Here is an 8,202-nt window from a genome sequence, read left to right as displayed (position 1 = left end):
TCTGTCACCCAGGCTGGAGTGCAATGACTGGATCTTGGCTCACTGCATCCTCCGCCTCTTGGGATCAAGTGATTCTCCTACATCAGCCTCCCAAGCAGCTGGAATTACAGGTGCCTGCCACCATGCCTGGCTAATTTTTATATTTTTAGTAGGATGAGGTTTCACCATGTTGACCAGGCTGGTCTTGAACTCCTGACATTGTGATCCGCCCACTTCTGCCTCGCAGAGTGCTGGCTGGGACTGCAAGCGTGAGCCACCACGCCCGACCAGAAGCTGCTTTTCTAGATATACTTTTTTTTCCTTCCAGAATAGCTATATATTATAGAAATGTGTACCTTCAGTGCAGTTCTCATATGTCTTAATAAGTTTTTTTTTTTTTTTTTTTTTTTTTGAGATGGACTCTCACTCTGTCTCCCAGACTGGAGTGCAGTGAGGTGATCTGGGCTTACTGCAACCTCCACCTCCAAGGTTCAAGCAGCCCTCCCACCTCAGTCTCCTGAGTAACTGGGATTACAGGTGCGTGCTACCACACCCAGCTGATTTTTGTATTTTTAGTAGAGACGAGGTTCTGCTATATTGGTTAGACAAGTCTCAAACTCCTGACCCCAGGTGACCTGCCCACCTCGGCCTCCCAAAGTGCTGGGATTACAGGCATGAGCCACTGTGCCTGGACATCTTAATGGTATTTTAAGAATAACTCCTGGTTTATAAGCTTCAATATGACAGTTTTGAGCAGGCACCTGTTTATGTAACTACACCTTGTCTTGTTCTTTTTTATAATCTATAGTTTTATTAAGACAAAAACTAACAGTGTGATATGAAGTTTACATTTAAACCAAGTTGTCACAGAAATCTGACACATGCCTATAAAGATTTTACAATGTAGCTCTAGATGTAAGTCTAGACAATAGCAAGAACTGATGGATCTCATGACTCAAAACAGAGCCTTTTGGGTTTCATTTACTTCTTAGGATTTCTTAAATTGTGTGTGTGTGTGTGTGTGTGTGTGTGTGTGTGTGTGTGTGTGTATGTGTGTTTTAAATACACCTTGCCTTTTGAATTGAGTTGCATAGTTTCATAACTTGAAGCTCTGGGCACTGAAATATCTTTTAATAGCAGTGATATCTGGTAATGCTGGTACGGCATCTCTGTTAGGTCAGGTGGGAGATTCTTCTGTTATACATCCATACTTACTGAGGTCTCCTCAGGCAACAGAGGAGGAAGCTATGACTCAACAGTTCTCCCGACCTGTTGGTGACATGGCTCTTGGTCTTCTAAGTGTATACTTCCTTCCTAAGTGCTATTTCTCTACTTAACGGATATCTAAAACAATTATCATACTCTAAAAGAAAGAAAAGTCTACACACACATACACACACATGCACACACACACACAACCTTGTATATATGTAGTTTTATGTGTACCTTATTAAATCAGTTTTTCTTTTTTAAATTATTTTTTGAGCAGCATTATTTTAGAATATAAACACTCAATTGAATAAGCACACTTTAAACATTTCTAACAGTTTTAAAAAATTAAATAGAGACAGGCTTTCACTATGTTGCCCAGGCTGGTCTTGAACTCCTGACCTCAAGTGATCCTTCTCCCTTGGCCTCCCCAAGTACTGGGAATAAAGACAGGAGCCACAATGCCTGGCTTGCCTGTAACTTTTAACTCCTCCAGAACTTAACTACTAATAGCCTACAGTTGACCAGATTACCAATAGCATAAAAAAGTTGAATAACCTGTATTTTATATGTTATATGTATTATATACTGTGTTCTTACAATAATATAAGCTAGAGAAAAGAAAATGTTACTAAGAAAATCCTAAAGAAGAGAAAATATATTTGCTATTCATTAATGGAAGTGGATCATCATAAAGGTCTTCATCCTCATTGTCTTTGTGTTGAGTAAGCTGATGAAGAGGAGAGAAAGAAGAGGTTGGTCTTGCGAGCTCCAATGGCAGAGGTGGAGGAGGAAGAAGGGGAGGCAGGAGAGGCAGGCACACTTGGTGTAACTGTTGCTGAAAAAAGTCCACTTTTAAGTGGATGTGCACAGTGCAAATCCATATTGTTGAAGGGTCAGCAGTGCTAGTTTGATTTTCTAAACGCTAACTATAATATAATATAAAAATATTAAAAATGTATAGCAGCAAGGGGATGATTATAGCATCCTCCTTTCATCTTTGGCTGTGACTAGCTTGAATTAAGTTTGGCATGGCCTGAGGTCACTTCAGAATTATTTGGTTACACTTTTTTTATTATTCGAAGCCCATTTCTTTGTTCTTAAAGAAGAAAATGATATGAAATCCTTTGGCCTAACAAACATTTTTATCAGCCAATAGAATGGTGATTTGACTCTTTCCTATTTACTGGTGCTGTTGACCCTTTTTCTCTTCCTTAGGAACAACTTATTCTCACTCATCTCTTCTTTTATTTTTATGTTCTCCAGAACGTAAGAGAGCAGTTGTCCATGCCAAATAGAGTTGCCTCTTTTAAACTCATTCTAGTGGAGCAAATGGTAAGAGACATTTGAGTTAAGTTGTCTCTGGAGGAGTGTGCTTTATTTCTTAATATCTGATCATTTTTTGGGCCCAGATCTGCATGGTTATGATTGTTTATAATAGTATCATACTGTAATTTTATAATGGTACCATGTTGCCCACTTTCTTGACTGTCTAGTAGATTTAAAATTTGCCAATGGGAGTGGATTTGAACAAAAGTCTAAAGGGAGGAATCAGAAAATAGAGAAGAGAGAACATGAACTGTGTGGATGTCGGTGGAGATCAGAGTGGGATTGTACGGAGCTCAGCCCCAACCCCTCCTGCCCCTGTTTGCCTTGAAAAGTTGGGTTGCTTAAGCATTTTTGAATACCTGGCTTCTGAGACAGCAGATTACAGGGAAGAACTGGAGAAAAAGCTTGGGAGAAGCTTGCATTTGCCAGTTCATCATGAATCTCTAATGTTTCTCAAAGAGTTTGGGAAACTGTTAGTGATGGGGATTTTATTTTAAAACCTGGACTTTATTTTAATGTTTGTCAATCCCTAAGCATATTTTATATGTAAAAGGAAGTTGTAAATGTCTTCACTAGTATTTAAGTGCCTTTCACCAAAACCATGTATGCAAAATTAAGGCCATATGGTGGGTAAAGTCTTATATGTGGGGAAGTTCAGCATGTCATGTTCTGGAGGTTTTGCTGCTCCTGGGGGGAGGGCTTTATTGTATCTTTTTGGATAAGATTTTTAATAAGCAAGAGAATGTTGAGATGAATGTCCTTGGCTTGAAGGTTGTTACTACTCACATCTGCAAAAAATGGGCCAAGGTCTCCAGTGAGTAGATGATAAGGGAAACACGAGTGGTATGGGTGGGCAGCCCTTCGTGTGATATCAGCCTCTTAGGGCAGGGGTGTTTCCTGAACTGTTGCTGTCTCAGTACGTGAGTAGCCTTGAATTCCACCTGTAATAGTTTCCTTAATTAAAATGGTTTGATTGACACTCTGGATGAGCCTTCAGTAGGTTAAACAGTGAATGGTTGCTGAAGAGCTAATAGACTTTGGTTTCTTTCAGGGTTTTTTTTTTTTTTTTTTTTTTTTTTTTTTTTTTTCTCCAAGTCTATAACTTAATTCAGTGATTGACGCTTGTCTGGTACTGACCAATGTTTTTTTCCAGTCAACTGAAAAGTAAATGTTTTGAGAAGTTAACTAGGTAGCATTTTATGAGTATGTGTCTTTGTGTAGGAACCTTCAGATTCTGGACTGAAATGAAGACTTTGGACCAGGGGTGATGGCTTATACATAGCACTTTGGTATAGCTCAATCCTAGCACTTTGGAAGTCTCAAGAGGATGTCTTGAGGCAAGGAGTTCAAGACTAACCTGGGCAACATGGTGAGACCCCATCTCTAGAAAAAAAAAATTAGCTGGACATGGTGACATGCACCTGTAGTCTCAGCTACTTGGAAGGCTGAGGTGGGATGATTGCTTGAGCTTGGGAGGTTGAGGTTGCAGTGAGTTATGATCACACCACTGCACGTCAGCCTGGATGACAAAGTGAGATCCTGTCTCAAAAAAGAAAACAAAACAAAACAGAAAAGAACCTTAAAGCTTTTGTAGTTATAAGGTAAGATATTCTGTTTCTGTTGACACTGTTTCTTCCCTGGATTTATGAGTAGAAAAGTTGATTAAGTAAATAATTACTTTATATCAATTATACAGAGAGAACATTTTGCTTAAGTGTTAGCCAGGATAGAAATACGAAAAAGAAATGCACCCTCGTAATCAAGTTGTTTTTCTAGAGGAGAGTTAGATGTAATTGAAAATTGTCATAATAAATGACCAAACATAAGGCCTTTAGTAGAAATATAAGTAAATGCATTGAGGCATTTATGAAGGGAGGATTGAATCTATGAAGGTGGCATCATTTGAACAGGGCATTGAAAGGCCATCTGTCTGCCTGCCTGTCTATCTACCCATCTATCTATCTACTAAAGGAGTAACATTTGGATTTTTAGGTAACCAAAGTAACTCATCTTTGTATAAAATCTTGATGTTCTTAATGGCACATAGATTAAAGTAAAAATCACCTAATTCCCATCAGATTATTCAGTCTTCACCACCCAGAAGTAACTACCCCTGCTAGCATTTTTACTTTTTATCCATGGAATTTTCCAAACCTACACATAATTAGAGAGAAAAGTGCAGTGAGCCCCATGTACCCGTCATCTAGTTTCCACAGTCACAGACGGGCGTTTTTCCATTCTGTCTGTCTTTCTCCTGCTTTTGTGTTTTTTTTGTTGGAGTTTCAGATATTGTACTATTTAACTTGTAAATACTTCAGTTATTTTTTATTAATAGAGAAACACTTTAAAAAACAGCTGCAATGTCATCACCATGAACAAACTTACTATGTATACTAGTCATGTAAGCCCTAGTCCATGTTTTCTCCATTGTTTCAAAATTGTCATTTTACAGTTCGTTTGTCGGAATCAGGGTCCAAGCAGCCTTAACACATAGCATCTGTCTCTTTTTAAGTCTTTCTTAATCCGTAGCATTTTCACTTCCCTCCCTTTTTTTCATGATTTGTTGTGGAAGAAACTGGGTCATTTGTCCTGGGTCATTTTAATAGTTTTCTTTCATTTTTGTTCTTCTGTGTGATCAAAGATAGGTTTTAAAAGCAAAATTAAGATCATATTACACATACTGTTTTATGAGCTACTTTTAATACTTAATGATTGAATAAAGACATTTTTCTATTATTTACTCTTCTTCAATTAGTTTTTATTTTCTGTTAAACATTATGGGATTATAGTAACTAAAATGAGAAAGATGCAGTTGACTATAGTTAATCTGGCCAGGCATGGTGGCTCAAGCCGGTAATGACAGTGCTTTGGGAGGCTGAGGCAGGAGGATTGCTTGAGGCCCAGAGTTTGAGACCAGCCTGGGCAACATAGTGAGACCCCCATCTCTACAGAAATGAGAGAAAAAAGTAGGGAGGGATGGTGGTGTTTGCTTGTAGTTCCAGCGTCTTAGTAGTCTAAGGTGGGAGGATTGCTTGAGCCCATGAGTTCAAGGCTGCGGTGAGCTGTAATCATGCTGTGATACTCCATCCTGGCTGACAGAGTGAGACCCTATCTCTTAAAAAAGTTATAAAATAAAATAGTAAAATAGGTAAAGCTTACATTAATGATATGTATTTATAACAGCAAATTGGCTATTTTTTTCCTCCTTGACTCCTTCCCTTTCTTCCTTTCTTTTTTACTCTAGTAGCTATTGTGGTTGGCTATAATATGGGGGATGCAATTCCCTGGATTGAAAGTCCATTTTGTTTTCCCTGGGGAATGTAGAAGATGGTTATGTAAAAGACAGCCTGCCTGGTGGTTCCTTGACAGGGCTGAAAGTAGAGGAGGTAAATGGTGCTCACCCAGGCCCTGATTTTCTGGAGATTTACTGCAAGAAGGGGACCCTTATTATTGTTGTTACTGACCTTTATTACAATGTTAAGCTTTTATTTCCATATAAATTAGGCTTCTGTAATCCCAATACAGTGGGAAGGGATTCTTAGTCATGAAAATGGAGTATGACATTTTTATTTAGTGATGCTAACATTTTTAACAGTTCTATATAAGGACCGCTTTCCGTTATTGGCAAAGTTGTAGTGTGGGAAAGAGATTGTATGTGTAGGCTCAAACCAATAATAATTAATTATACCAGCTGAAGCTTCATGGGGCCATTTAAGTAGACAGAGTCACCTTCATTTATGATGTGATAATTGTTCGTGTGGTAGTTTGTCTTCTTCCATTTGATTTGAGTTTTTGTAGTTATTTTAACTTTGTTGTTTTTTCCTTTTTAAAAAATATAAAATACAGCTACCATCTTAACCATTTTCACTGTATAGTTCATTGCTATTAAATACATTCATAATGTTGTACAACCGTCACCACGTTCCATCTTCATAACTCTTTTCATTTCAGTAAAACTGAAATTCTGTACTCATTAAACAGTAACTCCCCACTCCTACCTCTGCCCAGGCCCTGATGTCCATCATTCTGCTTTCTTTCTGTGTGATTTAGACTACTTGAAGCACTTCAGATAAGTGTAATTATAATGCACTGTTTGTCTTTTTTGTGACTGCCTTATTTCACTTATCATGATGTCTGAAGATTCATCTATGTTGTAGCATGTGTAAAAATCTCCTTCTTTTTAAAGCTAAACATATTCCATTGTATGTGTGTACCACATTTTTCTTATTCATTCATCCATTGATGGACACTTGGGTGCTTCCGCCTTTTAGCTATTGTGAAGAATGTTGCTGTGAAAATGAGTTTACAAGTATCTCTTTGAGACTCTGCTTTCAATTTTTTTGGTAAATACCCAGAAAGGAAATTGTTGAATCATATGTAATTCTATTAAAAAATTTGAGGAACTCTCATAATCTTTTTTTTCACAGTGGTTTTACCATCTTACATTTCTACCAATAGTGTACAAAGATTCCAATTTCTCCACATCCTCTCCAACACGTATTTTCTGTTTTTTTGATAGTTGCCATTCTAATGGGTATGAGGTAGCACCTCATAATTTTGATTTGTATTTCCCTAATGCTTAGTGATGTTGAACATTTTTTTAATGTGCTTATGGCCATTTTAATATCTTCTTTGGAGAAATGTTTATTCAAGATCTTTGCCCAATTTCGAATCAGGTTGTTTTTTTGTTGAGTTATAGTTTATATAGTTGTGGTCTTAATTCCTTGTCAGACATATGAATATGATTTGCAAATATTTTCTGCCATTCTGTGTGTTGCCTTTTTAGTCTGTTGATAGTCTTTTGAAGCACAAAATTTTAAAATTTTAATGAAGTCCAGTTTGTCTATTTTTAATTTTGTTATATATGCCTTTAATGTCATATCTAAGAAAACATTGCCAAAGCCAGTGCTATGAAGCTGTCTTATGTTTTCCTCTGAGAGCATTGTAGTTTTAGGCCTTACATTTAAGTTTTTGATTCACGTTGAGTTAATTTTTGTAAGTAGTGTTTATCTAACTGTATTATTTTACATACCCAGTTTTCCCAGCACCATTGGTTGAAAGGACTGTCCTTTCCCCATTGAATGATTTTGGCGCTGTTGTCAAAAATCATTTCACCATATATGCAAAAGCTTATTCTCGGCTCTGTATTCTATTCCACTAGTCTCTAAATCTGTCTTTATGCCAGTACCGTATTGAGTACCATAGCTTTGTAGTAAGTTTTGAAATCAGAAAGTATAAGTCCTCCTCCTTTGTTTTTTTTTTTTTTTTTTTCAAGATTATTGTGGCTACCTGACATTTCATGTAAATTTTAGAATTTATTCAAAAATATCATTGGGGTTTTGATAGGGATTGTATTACATCTTTATGTTATTTTGAGTAATATTGCTATTTTGACAATATCAAGCCTTTAAGTCCTTGAACATGGAAAGTGTTTCTATTTAATTATTTTCTTTTAACTTCTTTCAGCAGTGTTTTATAGTTTTCATTGTAAAAGTCTTTCATTTCCTTGGTTAATTCCTAGGTATTTTATCCTTCTGATGCTTTTTCGTAATGTCCTTTTCAGATTGTTCATTGATAAGTATATAGAAATGCAACTGATTTTTTATGGAGACTTTGTCTCCTGCTATGCTGCTGAATTCATTTATTAGTTCTAAAAGGTTTTTGTGTGGAATCTTTTGGGATTTC

At 36.8% G+C, this 8,202-nt stretch overlaps 1 protein-coding gene across 8 annotated transcripts in view; it reads left to right on the top strand.

Moving 5' to 3' along the window:
- SIPA1L1 (signal induced proliferation associated 1 like 1) overlaps window positions 1-8,202 on the top strand; it is a 393,891-nt gene that overhangs the window by 76,730 nt on the left and 308,959 nt on the right. Inside the window, exon 4 of one of the 8 annotated variants that reach the window (XM_017528747.2) lies at window positions 2,455-2,523. The exons of the other annotated variants lie outside the window; for them this stretch is intronic. The gene's annotated coding sequence lies outside the window, so the exon portion shown is untranslated. The remainder of the gene's footprint in view (window positions 1-2,454; window positions 2,524-8,202) is intronic. 8 annotated transcript variants of the gene reach the window in all.

Source organism: Cebus imitator, unplaced genomic scaffold (assembly GCF_001604975.1).
Source record: "Cebus imitator isolate Cc_AM_T3 unplaced genomic scaffold, Cebus_imitator-1.0 Scaffold54, whole genome shotgun sequence".
Classification (NCBI taxonomy): Eukaryota; Metazoa; Chordata; class Mammalia; order Primates; family Cebidae; genus Cebus; species Cebus imitator.
Note: the sequence above shows the minus strand (reverse complement) of the source record. Positions and strands in the feature narration are given on the sequence as shown.